Raw genomic sequence first — 13,678 nt, 5'->3', positions numbered from 1 at the left:
GTTTTTGTATTTTCACTGGCCTTTAACCATGAGCAGCTTGGTTTAATTAAAAAAAAATAGATAGAAACCTTTGAATATTGAAGTGATTTTTAAAGTGTCATTTTGCATGTTTCCAAAGTCATAAGATGTGGACATAATGATAATTTAAAAACAAAAACAATAAACAACAAAAAACAAACAAACAAAAAACTAGTTTGGGAATTCTGCTAGCTTCCATGGGGCTTGTTACCCATCTTGGGATGGGACTGTTCAATGATAAGGTTGCTTTGAGGTCACCAACGACTTTGAAGCACAGACTGAAGTAAGGCATATCTAATAACAGCACCACCAGCCTCTCCCAAGACAAGAAAGCTGTAGAGCAGCTAAAGATAGCATCCTGCATGGGCTTGGTAAAGGTCTCCCAGTCAGCCTCTGACCTTGTGGCACAGTGGGAAGTCCTTGTGCAGAAGGATTCCCTCATCATCCTAGTGCCTGCCTCAGAAAACCTTTTTTTGAGAGAAAATGTTCTTCTGTACCATTCTCTTACACCCATGGTGATGAAATGGGCCATTTCCCGCTGTAAAGTCCCAAGTAGAAACTGTGCATGTTCCTACTTCACCCCTATCTAATAGTTATCTGGGTTCATCTTGTTTTATATTCTCCTCATAACATTCAGTTTCCTCTTCTTTTTGGGGGTTCATGTTTGATATTTCCACCCATAGAGAGGAAAACAGACTTTTTTTTATGGCCAAATAAGGGTTAACAGTTTTGAAACATTAATTCCCAAATGTAAATACATCTAATTAATAAAGTTCAGTGGGGAATTATAGAAAAAGCAAACAGTTTGGGCATTGATATTGTAAAATATAATTATAAAACTACTTTCATAAACATTGCAGTTAGAAATAATTAATCTTAATGTTGTAATTATACAAAGAGAATTCTTAGCAGACATTTGGGGAAGCTGATTCCAGGCCGTCAAGAAATTGTCAATGGGGAAGAACCCAAGACAGGGAAAGAAAGTGAAACATTCTGATGGTGATGACAGGGCATTTCAAAAATTACACAATGACTGTGTAAGTTTACTAAACTATAACAAGTAGTGAAAACAATCCATCAGAGATGTTCAGAAAGGATCTCATGTAGCCCAGGCTGAACCCCATCTCACAGAGTAACCAACACAAACCACAAACTCCCAATCCTCAGGCTCCTCTTCCCGATGAATAAGCTTACAGGTGATTTTCTGACTCACTCAAGTACACATAACAATCAGAACAACCCCATGGGAACCAAGATGTACCTGAGAACGCTCCAACACTGTTCACATTATTAGCAGCATATGGCTTCTCTTATCTACCCATGTGTAACGTAATTGCTGCTCCATGACATTGTTATTTTCTCTGCCCCTCACATAAAACAGCACCTTCTGAAAGTAAATGATTTAAATTTCAAGGCAAATGTGGCAGTGATTACCCAGGGGTTTAGTGGTTTCGGTAGAGGTTACCAATCTAGATGGTCTAATACTTTTATCCCTCTGCAGTTTGTATTTTTTAAAATCTAAGAACTAAATGCAAATAAATTATTTTAAAAAAAACAAATTTCAATACTTTTAGACACTAAAATTTCTTTGTTCTATATGTGATTTCAATATAATCACCATGCAGATTAGTTATGAAACTTAAAATGTAGGAGAAAGTGAAATGTAACAGTTCACTTGGCTTTGAGACAGCTACTTTATATTGCTGTGAACCACAAATGTATGTCAAATTGTCAAATAAGGCAAAATGAAACAGTTATTACATTAGAACTGATGGACTATAATAGCCCTAACTGCCAAGAACTCTTAAAGGTATAATAAATAAAGGGTTAGTTAGTGGTGTGTACCTTAGGTAAAAATATTCTAAGCTGTGTAAGATAAGAATATTCGAGTCAACTGAGAAATCTAACCATAAGAAAACAAATAGGGGATATGACGTTTCTGTAATTTGTCATATTATAAAAAGTTATCATGGTCTATCTTACTCCTTTATGACTTATAAATCATGGAAGTTTCTAAACTAGATAAAAGTTTTCATGGAATAATTCATTATCAAGTTTTCTTTTGATAAGCTCAAAGAGTTTTACTGAATGATGAGGTACAATCAATCATGAAGTGTGTATTAGCTTTTACTCATCACCACAGAGATAGAGGTGGGAGCGGGTGGGAGGGTAGAGGAACAACCTCATAGAAGCAGGGGGAGGGATGATATGATAGGGTGTTTCCAGGAGGGAGAGAAACCAGAAAAGGGGATAACATTTGAAATGTAAATAAAGAAAATACCCAATAAAAAAGAAACAAAAAAGTGAATAATAAACAGAGAAGAAGAAGAAGAAGAAGAGGAAGAAGAAGAAGAAGAAGAAGAAGAAGAAGAAGAAGAAGAAGAAGAAGAAGAGGAAGAGGAAGAGGAAGAGGAAGAGGAAGAGGAAGAGGAAGAGGAAGAGGAAGAGGAAGAGGAAGGAGAAGGAGAAGGAGAAGGAGAAGGAGAAGGAGAAGGAGAAGGAGAAGGAGAAGGAGAAGGAGAAGGAGAAGGAGAAGGAGAAGGAGAAGGAGAAAAGGAGAAGGAGAAGGAGAAAGAAGAAGAAGAAGAAAGAAGAAGAAGAAGAAGAAGAAGAAGAAGAAGAAGAAGAAGAAGAAGAAGAAGAAGAAGAAGAAGAAGAAGAAGAAGAACTAAAGTTAATACTACTCCTGTCTTATCAGAGTGAGCCACTGTGATTACTCCAACTATCTTCATTGCTTGATTAACACTTCCAAGTAGAGAATTTCTCCTGGTGTATAGCTATATAATCGGTGGTTGTCAAAATTTTTTGGGTTCTACATAGAATATTATGAAAACAAATTTTCAAATAAAGGCTCCATGTTGTAGAGTAGATTCCTTCAACAACAGTAATTAAGAAGGCAAGAGGCACTTCAATAGAAGCCAAAGGTAGGAGACATCAACAATCACAGGCCTGAGTCCTCAATTTTTCTTTAAAAATAGGAAGAACAGCAATATCAACCTACCAGACCCCAGAAATCTCCCAGGGACTAAACCACCAACCAAAGAATAAACATGGAGCAACCCATGGTTCCAGCTGCATATGTAGCAGTGGATGGCCTTGTCAGGCATCAATGGGAGGAGAGGGCCTTGGTCCTGTGGAGCCTCGATGCCCCAGTGTAGCAGAATGTCAGGGTGGGGAGGAGGGAGTGAGTAGGTGGTTGGGGGAGCACCCTCACTGAAGCAGGGGAAGGGAGGATAGGATGGGGGATTTCCGGAGGGGAAACCAAGAAATGGGAGAACATTTGAAATGTAAATGAATAAAATACACAAAATAAATAAATAAATAAATAAATAAATAAATAAATAAATAAATAAATAACATAATGCATTAGCAGTGAAATTTCATTAGCACAAGAATGAGAAGCTGCCCTTTATTTAAGAAACACAGTTACTTGGCACATTATGACTTCTTTATACAGTCATTTAGTTCCCTTAAGAGTTTCATAAAGCAGCTGAAAGAATATTTCTCTTTTCTATTTCTTATTTTCTCTCCTCCTCTCCTCTCCTTTCTCTTTCTTTCTTTTCCCTACCCTCCTTTTCCTCTATCTGGTCTCTTTCCCTTTCTTTCTTCTTCTTACTTAGGATGACATACATAAGGCCTCATGCATAGTATGCAATCGTTATAATACTTAACTCTGTTTTTAGTTTTTATTATGAGGCAGGGAGTCACTATATCAACCAGATTGATTTTGATATCACTTTATAGCATAAGCACATCTCAAACTTGTAACTTGACTTGCTCACCTACCTTAGTGGATGGCATTAGAGGTCTTGAATACAAGACATAGCTAATACATTTTTTATAATCACTAGAATGGTTAATGTTGATTGTCAACCTGATTCTGTCTGGAATCAAACAAATTCCATCCAATGGGCTTGCCAGTAAGAGTATTTTTTTGATGGGATAATTTGAGATGAGTAGAATTACCCTAAATACAGACCACACCTCCTGATGGCAGCAAACGTAAAAGGACTTGGAAGAAGGAAATAGGGACTTTCTCTGCTTGCTCTCACTCTACCTAAGAAGTTCATCTATCCTGCTGCTGAGATATAACTTTCATCATCTTAGAAACTGCTTCTTTGGGATTCCAAAATAGACTAAAGGCCAGCAGCTCTTGAAATGTCCTCTGCAACTCCAGGACTAGACTGGGGCTCAAGAGACATCCTGTACCTAAACATCTATGGGATTCTTGGACTTTCTGTCATGAGAAAGCCATTGTTTGGACTACCCAGGCTATAGCCTACAGCCTATTCTAAAATAATATCAAAGATGTATAGATATCTTAAATGTGCATACATATACACATATATACACACATAGTCTATATGTTTTGTTATTTTAGATAACCCTAATACAACCAGTCTCCTATGCTTAACCAGTGTTACATGAAGTTAATAAAAATAATTTATTCATTTAGATTTCATATCCTTTAATTGTTCATTGCATAGTTAATTGGCTGCATAGTTGAATACCCCACCTTCTCCCTTTCTTCTTCATATTCAAGTCATAAGATTCCTATGACAATATTAGGAAGACTTATTAGGGCTTCCTGTGAGTTGTCAATGTAAGAGTTGTTTCTGATTGATTACTCTGCCATCCTCAACATGTGAATCCCATCCCATGTTCTTTATTTTGTCAGTTCCTACCTTTGTGATCTGCATTCTAAGTAGAGAGGGACGAGCAAGAAAAATAGAATATATATTTATTCTTTTCAAGGGCAGATCCTAGAAATAGTACTTACCTTATGTTCTCTTTTCCTGTAGGTAAAAAATCACTTTATTAACAGAATAGAGGAGTAGAGACAGAAATCTTCAAGTGTATGCCTTTTGGCTTTTACTTTATAGATATCTTCCCTTAGACTGGTGAATTTAATGCTTGGTGGCTGATGGGTAACTCTATTTTAAGAAATGGTGAAAAGTCTAGGAGGTCAGGTTTACTTGAAGGACATGAGTCACCTGTGGCTTGTTATGAAGATTATGCCTAGTCCCTAGTTCTTCTATTATTCCTAGATACCCACTGCCATGAAGTGACAAGTCTCCATAATATGTTCCAGTCACCCTACTTCTTGGATCACTCACACAAAACCAAATAACCATCCTTTATAACTGAGAAAAAAAACAAACTTAAAGTTAGCTTTTCAAGTATTTTGCCATGACAATTCAAAGCCTTACTTAAAGTAGCCATATTTTATGAGGATTCTATCATGAAGAAGGGGCTATAAAGAATGAGCACTAATGAGCATTGTCTGTCATAATGACCTTTTCAATTACCATAACACAGAAAAGACCAACAGGTCCAATCCCCAAATTTGATTACCACAAAAGTAATGATGGCTATGCTAGCTTATGTAATGTTAATTACAAACAATGCCAAATTCCAGCTTCATCCTCCTCTCCGTGTGAGCATAAAGCACTTAAGTATTATAAAACATTGTTATTTAGATACATTTTGTAGGGTGGAAAGATAGTTTATCAGTAAAGAATACTTGCTGCTCATCCAGAAGATCCGAGGTTGGTTCCCAGCACACAACCTGAATGCCCTACAGTCATATTTTACTCCAGCTCTGTGAATCTAATCTAATCAAGTACATAGTGGGACTCATACTCAGATAGCCACACATTAAAAATAAAACGAAAAATACTTTTAAAAAGTTAGACATTTCAGCAAAATCTTGCTGGCATGTTCAATAGTGTCAGCCTTTGGTGGCTGATTATGGGATGGATCCCCGGGTGGGGTAGTCTATGCCAGTGCCTGGCAAACACAGAAGTGGATGCTCACACTCATCTATTGGATGGAACACAGGGTCCCCAATGGAGGAGCTAGAGAAAGTACCCAAGGAACTAAAGGGGTCTGCAACTCTATAGGTAGAACAATGATATGAACTAGCCAGTATCCCCAGAGCTCGTGTCTCTAGATGCATATGTATCAGAAGATGGCCTAGTCAGCCATCATTGGAAAGAGAGGCTCCTTGGTATTGCAAACTTTATATGCCTCAGTACAGGGGAACACCAAGACCAAGAAGTGGGAGTGGGTGGGTAGGGGAGCAGGGCGGGGGAAAGGTATAGGGGACTTTTGGGATAGCATTTGAAATGTAAATAAAGAAAATATCTAATAAAAATTGAAAATAAAATAAAATTCTCACCATTCACTAAACTAAAAAAGGTTATACATTTTAATTTAGATGATGTAACAGCTCTAAAATTTGAATTTCTGATAACTGAGTCATTTCTTCAAATCTGACCTAGCTATGAATTCTTGATCAAATAAGTTAGACTGTCACAGGTTCTTTCTGATCAATTTTGTTAAAGGATCAGGGTGGAATAATTCATAGATTTTTGTGGTCAAAGCCACCGGAGCTAAGCAAATCTTGTGTCAGAACACTATCAAATGGATACTCTTATAGATATAAAGGGTCTGCTTTCCAGTTTTAGAGAGAATGTCAGTGGCCTGAGAGCAAAGCCATAGACACTTTTTCTATTACCTCTATTACTGCGGGATTGCAATTCAATAAACCTGCACATATTTCTACCCATAAACAGCAGTTTCTTTTCACGGCCTTTTGAGGGAATTATCAGGTGACATATGAAATGTACATAGTACAAAGATCCTAAAGTTTATTAGAAGAAATCATCTTAAGTCATAGTTTACAGCTTTATGAGCAGAACACCTGCTTATTTTTAAAATGACACTCAGTACAAAAGAGCAAATTTCTCTGTCATTCCATATGTTTGCTAGAACACAATCGCCAGACCATCTCGATTTCTTGTCAGCAATAACTAGAGCATTTGCAAGGGTTTTCCCTATCACCAATGCTGAAAGCATTAAAAAAAGCAAGAGGTTCTATCCTTATTTGGGCACCCACGGGTTCTCTGACTACCAAGTTGTTGATAGTTTTTCCAAGTGTAACCCACATACTATAAAGTTAAATTATGAAATAGTGCTTAGAGATCTAGTAGTTTCTATCAAAATGATTTTAGATGTTTTTGTAAGAAATCTTCAATTCATTATTTACCATGCAACAGAAAACATGAAAAATAAAAGGGAAAAATTAGGACAACTCAATTGACATCATCTATTGAGAATTGATATCATCATGCTTTGGGGGGAGATCTGGTGACAGCTGAGCTTGATTATGCCTTCTAGATTATCTAGTTCCTTAAGAATGTTCTTTTCATGATGTTTAAGGTGTTTACAAAGGTTACATAATGCAAAGGTTTTTCATGATACCTGAGACTTCATTTGAACGTGACTGTAAAGTGTATGGCTGCAAATGCTTATACCATTAGCCTGGACTCAAAACCCTAATGCGGAGTTACTCAATCAGATAGTAGAAAACCTGGATGTTTGGCTATACCAATCTTCACTTTCATTATATCCTCTTGCTTTTTCTTATTCTTCTACTTCTAGTTCCATTACTAGGACTCAAAATGAGGCACAGAAATTGACAAACTATGAAAGAAAACTGAGATTGCCTGACGATTTCCTGTATGACCCTCAAGATAGAAAAATAACCAATATCAGACTCTGCAAAAAAAATCCTTCTCTGAGCATAGAGAGAGGAAATGTTGCCACCCCTGAGCTGAGCCAGATGTTCAGTCTGTCTGTGCCACTTTGTCATGTATTGAAGACTTACTATGTTGACATTCCTCTAAAATCCAGCCTCCCAGTACCTTCAGATAGACACACCTACTCATGTTGTCTGTAACTGTATTTGAGACACTTCCATTAATCAAAATCAGAGTTCCTATACACTCAAGCAAACCCACTTCATACTCCTCTCCTTTCTGCATATGTGCTAGGAAATGTAGAAGGAAAGGAAGAAGCAACACAGTGGTGTAGCTTAAACCTGGGCAGTGCATGAAAAAGCAATATAATTTAATTTGATAATAAATAGGAATAATGCCAGATCTGAATGACTGTACCCAAAGATGTTGAAATGAAAGTTTCACTGCCAAATAGAAATGGGAGCTCATAAAGAAAATTAACATGTCAGAAAAATAGAGCCTCAGTTGAGCACACATCTGTTTTGTGACTATTATTTATTTATGCTATAAATTATGTCATCTAAATTAGCTAATTGGACCAACAAATCCATATCCCTAGCCACACTGTGACATCAGTTACTGATGAGTTACATTAGGCTTCAAAGACTCCCTGCAGCACTCTGTCAAAGTGGAAAATAAGAGAAACAAAAGAACTCCTGGTGGATGACTACAGGCTGTCTTTGTATACATTGTTAGACACCAGTGTACAAAACAATTCATTCCATAAAATCTCTATAACCTCTCAGGATCCTTAAAATCAAAACAAGCAGTTTACTTACATGATGTGTTCTTTCTAATCATCCTCAAATAAGAGAACTTCCTGAGGTTTTTTGTTGTTGTTGTTTTCAGTTTATCTTCTAATGGATACAGAAGAACAGTACACATCAACAGGCTGCTATGTAAAGTTTTGGTATCTATACGTGTTATGGAATGTTTAAATCAAATTAAATATATGCTGTCTTGGGGTTCTCTAGACTCACACAACTTATGGAATGTCTCTCTATATAAAGGGAAGTTATTGTAGTGACTTACAGTTGGTAGTCCAACTAACCCAACAGTAGGCAGGTGTGAATGAGAAGTTCAAGAATCTACTAGTTGCTTGGTTCCATGAGGCTAGTTGTTTCAGCTGGTCTTCTGTATAAGTTGGTATCCTGAAGAAGTAGGTTCCATCATGTGTTCTGGCATGTAAGTTCAAGCAGGCAAAGAAGAGTGAATCTTCCTTCTTCCAATTTCCTTATGTAGGCCTCAGCAGAAGGTATGGCCCAGATGAAAGGTGTATACCACCATGCCTGGATTTAGAACATGCTCTGTCCTAGGCTGTCTTTGAACTGAGAAATCTTCTTGCCAGTCTCCTGAGATTAAAGGCATGTACTACCTTGCCTGTGCCTAAGCTTTTCATAGTCACTATACCTCAAGATCTGGATCACAGGTATGCCCATCATTTCTGGATTGTAGTTCATTCCATATGTAGTCAAGTTGAAAGCCAGGAATAGCCAGTGCATATCCCTTCCTAGAAACATTTATCATCTTGCAAAATATTTTTAAATTCATTATAATTCAAGGATCACATGCAACATTGCAAGATAGTTTCCCTTCTATCAGTCCACAGGTCATTGTTCTGTTAGAGCATTCCTATCAGATGGGCCCAAAGAGTATGGTGCTTTAGAAGTATCATAATCTTCTTGCGTAATCCACCAATGATTTTTTGTTCACTTTCCTTCCTGGCCTGGATGAGTTAAATTTTAATTGTTTGGAGGGTCAACAAAAGCCACCGATGCTAACATCTTCAACTGTCACTGCTCTAATGTCCCTTTCCCCAGTGAAAATAACCACACCTCATCATTCCCCTCATTCCCAATCAAGTGTTTTACAATTTACAAGGTTTTGTTTGGTTGTTGTTGTTGTTGTTGTTGTTGTTGTGTTTTTAAGGACTAAAATTTTATTGGGAGATAGAGATAGAAAGAGGAAGACGAGAGAGAGAGAGAGAGAGAGAGAGAGAGAAAGAGAATAAGAGAGAGAAAAAACTTGCACCATAATAATTCTTTTTCAAGCTTGGTGTGGTAGTGCATTAGTGCATTCTTTTGATGTCAGCACCCTGGTCACAGCAGGAAGACTTTTTCTTTTTTGCATTAACTTATTTATTCATTCACTTTACAGCCTATTTGTAGCTCCCCTCTCTCCTCTCCTCCTAGTCCCACCCTTGCACCCCTTCCCCTCACTCTTCTCTTTCCTTGTCCTCAGGGAAGGGGAGGCCCCTCTGGGTACTATACTGTTCTGGCACAGAATTTACAAATTTTAATACCAACAACTCAGTATATCTCACACAGATATGTTCAGCTTTAGGAATTCCTGACCTGTATCTTTCTCTGCATCTCCATCCCTATCACCTCACACTCAGCCTTTGGCCTCAAGCTTACAATACTCTAGGTTCATCCTTCCTAGCTCATCGACAGCAGGGGATTGCCACCCTGTCCAGCTATTAACTATCCTCTGCTTCTGTCTGTCTCTCTCAAATGGGCTCAAAACTAACTTTGATGCTTCCTGCTCTTTTCACTATCTTACAACTAGCTCTCCTTCACCTGATTTTTCTCATGTTAAGATCAATTACAACATTTCTTGTGTACATGTCTTGTGTATATGTTAGATTGTAACACACAAGCTTATAACCATCTACTTCAACCTACTTTTTCTACTCTGTACCTGGATTCCATAAATGGTGTGCAGTTAGAATACATTCAAACCTGACTAAAGGCTTCTTTAAATCATGGCAGTACATCTCAAGTAAGTCATTATAGTACAACTATTGTTTTCTTAATAAATATATATATATATATATATATATATACACACATATATATATGCATACATAATAAATATAATAGATGTTAATATAACATAATATAAATACTATATAAAAATATATAATCTATATGTGTTATGTATAGTATGTTATATACTCTATATGTTTAAATATTATGCTTTATTTAAATGCATATATACACACATGTGTATATATGTACATGTTTGTATATTTTTTATTACCTACATAATGTATATTTATTATATAATTATATGTATATTATGTATTTATATCCATGTAAAATATATACTATAGATTATAAATATATTAAAATTATTTTATATATGTAAAAAATATATCTATAAGTATAATATGCATATATAATGTGTACTATATATTAAGAAAAATATATACATATTCTGCTCATCTTTCATAGGGAGCTGTTTTTGTACATTGTCATATAATAATTGCCAGCATGTCTTTCCACATGCTCCCTCGGTACATGTTCTTCATGACTACTTGAGTGAGAGCATTTAAGTGTCTACTAAAGCCTATGCCTACTTCTTAGCCTTGCAATCAGTTAACCTTCCAGGTTCTTATGCAAAGTCACATCCTGTACCACATTTCTTTATCTTTCTTATATCTATTTCTCTCCATTATTTTATTCTCACTATAGATAAGAAGATTTTATATATTTTTCCATTCATAATATAAAAATACCCCCCAAATCTCCACAACAAAAACAAAACAAAATGATTAAAAAAATTACCCTGATTTTCCTTGTCAGTTATTTTTCCACCTTTGACACTCCTTATGTCCTTTGTGTTATTTACATCTTTTCTTTCAGTGACAAAACTTAACAGGCAACTTAAGGAAGGAAAAGGTATGATTTGTTAGTACGGAGTCCCACCACGTTGGAACTCATCATGGCAGGAACATGAGGCATCTGGCCCGATCATGACCACTGAATGTTTTCTCAAGAGCTAAAATCTATTTGTTATACAATTTTATCCTTCTTAAACAACTACCAAAATGATCAGAATATACTTATTTAATAAATAACATATTAACATATTAATCACTGAGTGGAAGAAATACCTTAATCCTAGATCATGTTTTGGCTTTCTTCCCTGATCTTGGACACTAGGAAATAATTAACATCCAAGCTTTCTTAGATTTTCCCCTAGCTAAATTATTTGTGATACTTTCTGTAGAAACAGTATAAAAAATACATGTGAATTACTGCCCATGTAATTGGAATGGAAGTAGGCTCAATTCAATTTCCACCCATGTTTTCAAGTTTCTCCCTTACCTTCAATTTCTTGTTCTATCAACTACCCTGACTACACAGACACACACACAGACACACACACAGACACACACACAGACACACACACACACACACACACACACACACACACACACACACACACACTCAGAACCTGAAATTCAGTTCACATTCTGTAAGTATTGTGTCCCCAAAGCATAAAATTGCTTTTCCCAATAGTATTCTGAAATATGTCCTACAAGTGTTCTCACTGCCCAAATGTGTGTTATTGCTTAACTGTGAGTTTCAATCCATTTCTGCTCAGAACAGGTTTGAAGAGGAACAGGACTGATGTCTGTTCAAAAGAGAAGTACTAAAGACAAGCCATAGTTTTTTCATATCATAGTCCGTCCCCATTTTGTATCACCTGTAAACTAGGATTCATCCAATTGCAATTTCTATTTATTGGAGCAAGTCAATCTAGACTTCAAGGGAAAAAGAGTAAGACAGAAGGATATTATTTGTCTTTCATACTTCCAGAGCTAAGTCTGGTAGAATGGACCTTGTTTAAATAACTTCTGGGAGTTCTAGTTTTATGATAATATTTTTCTTTTCAATTTAATAAATATTTTTAAAGAAGGATTTATTAATAGGATTAGTAAATAAAAATACTTTAAACAATAGGTTTTAGTTACTTACTCATATGAAAATCAAGAAGAAGGAAGACCAAAGGGTGGATACTTCATTCATCCTTAGAATGTGGAACAAAATACCCATGGAAGGAGTGACAGGGACAAAGTTTGGAACTGAGACAGAAGGAAGGACCATGCAGAGACTTCCCCATCTGGGAATCAATCCCATAAACAGCCACCAAACCCAAACACCATTGTACATGCCAGCAAGATTTTGCTAACAGGACCCTGATATAGCTTGTGAGACTATACTAATGCCTGACAAATACAGAAGTAGATGCTTACAGTCATCTATTGGATGAAACACAGGGCCCCCACTGGAGGAGGTAGAGAAAATACCCAAGGAGCTGAAGGGGTCTGCAACCCTATAGGAGGAACAACAATATGAACTAACCAGTCATGTCTCTAGCTGCATATGTAGAAGAAGATGTCCTAGTTGGCCATCATTGGGAGAAGCCCTTTGTCTTGTGAAGATTATATGCACCAGTACAGGCGAATGCCAAGGCCAGAAAGTGGGAGTGGGTGGGTTGGGGAGCAGGGTGGGGGGAGGGTATAGGGGACTTTCAGGATAGCATTTGAAATGTAAATGAAGAAAATATCCAATAAAAATGAAAAATTAAAGATAAAATTAAATTAAAAAATTAAATTAAAATTAAAGATAAAATTTTTAAAAAAAGAAAAGAACTGAGCATGATATAATGTTGCATTCTGTTCTCTTCAAATTTTTTAAATAATGATTCATAGATTTCAGGGCATAAGACTTTTATCTCATTTAAACATAGTTTCTAAGTTTTGGAAATTAAAACAAGTTGATTTTTTTTTAATGTACCATATTTTCTTTATTCATTCTTCTGTTGAGGGAAGTCTAAGTTGTATACAATTTCTGGGTATTATAAATAAAGAAGCAATGAGCATGGTTGAGCAAGTTCCTCTCCAGTAAGATTAAGAAGCCTTAATCTTCTTAAGAAGATTGGCATAGTTGTATCTTGAGGTAAATCACCTCCTGATTGAAGGACTGGAAACTTGTGCAGCCACTATGGAAATCAGTGTGGCAGTTTCTGAGGAAGTTGAAAGTTATTTAAAAAAAAAAAAAAAAAAAAAACAGAGTGAGGTAACCCAATCACAAAAGAACTCAAATGATATGTACTCACTGATTAGTGGATATTATCGCAGAAACATAGAATACCCAAGATATAAGTTATGATTTGCAAAACACATGAAATTCAAGAAGAACGAAGACCAAAGTGTGGACACTTTGCCCCTTCTTAGAATTGGGAACAAAACACCCATGGAAGGAGTTACAGAGACAAAGTTTGGG

The 13,678-nt window shown here is 36.3% G+C and overlaps 1 pseudogene; it reads left to right on the top strand.

Moving 5' to 3' along the window:
* The first annotated feature begins 215 nt into the window (after positions 1-215).
* Gm35389 lies at positions 216-537 on the top strand (annotated as a pseudogene).
* Positions 538-13,678: the final 13,141 nt, after the last annotated feature.

The sequence above is a fragment of the Mus musculus genome, chromosome 14, assembly GCF_000001635.26.
Source record: "Mus musculus strain C57BL/6J chromosome 14, GRCm38.p6 C57BL/6J".
NCBI classification, from domain to species: domain Eukaryota; kingdom Metazoa; phylum Chordata; class Mammalia; order Rodentia; family Muridae; genus Mus; species Mus musculus.
Note: the sequence above shows the minus strand (reverse complement) of the source record. Positions and strands in the feature narration are given on the sequence as shown.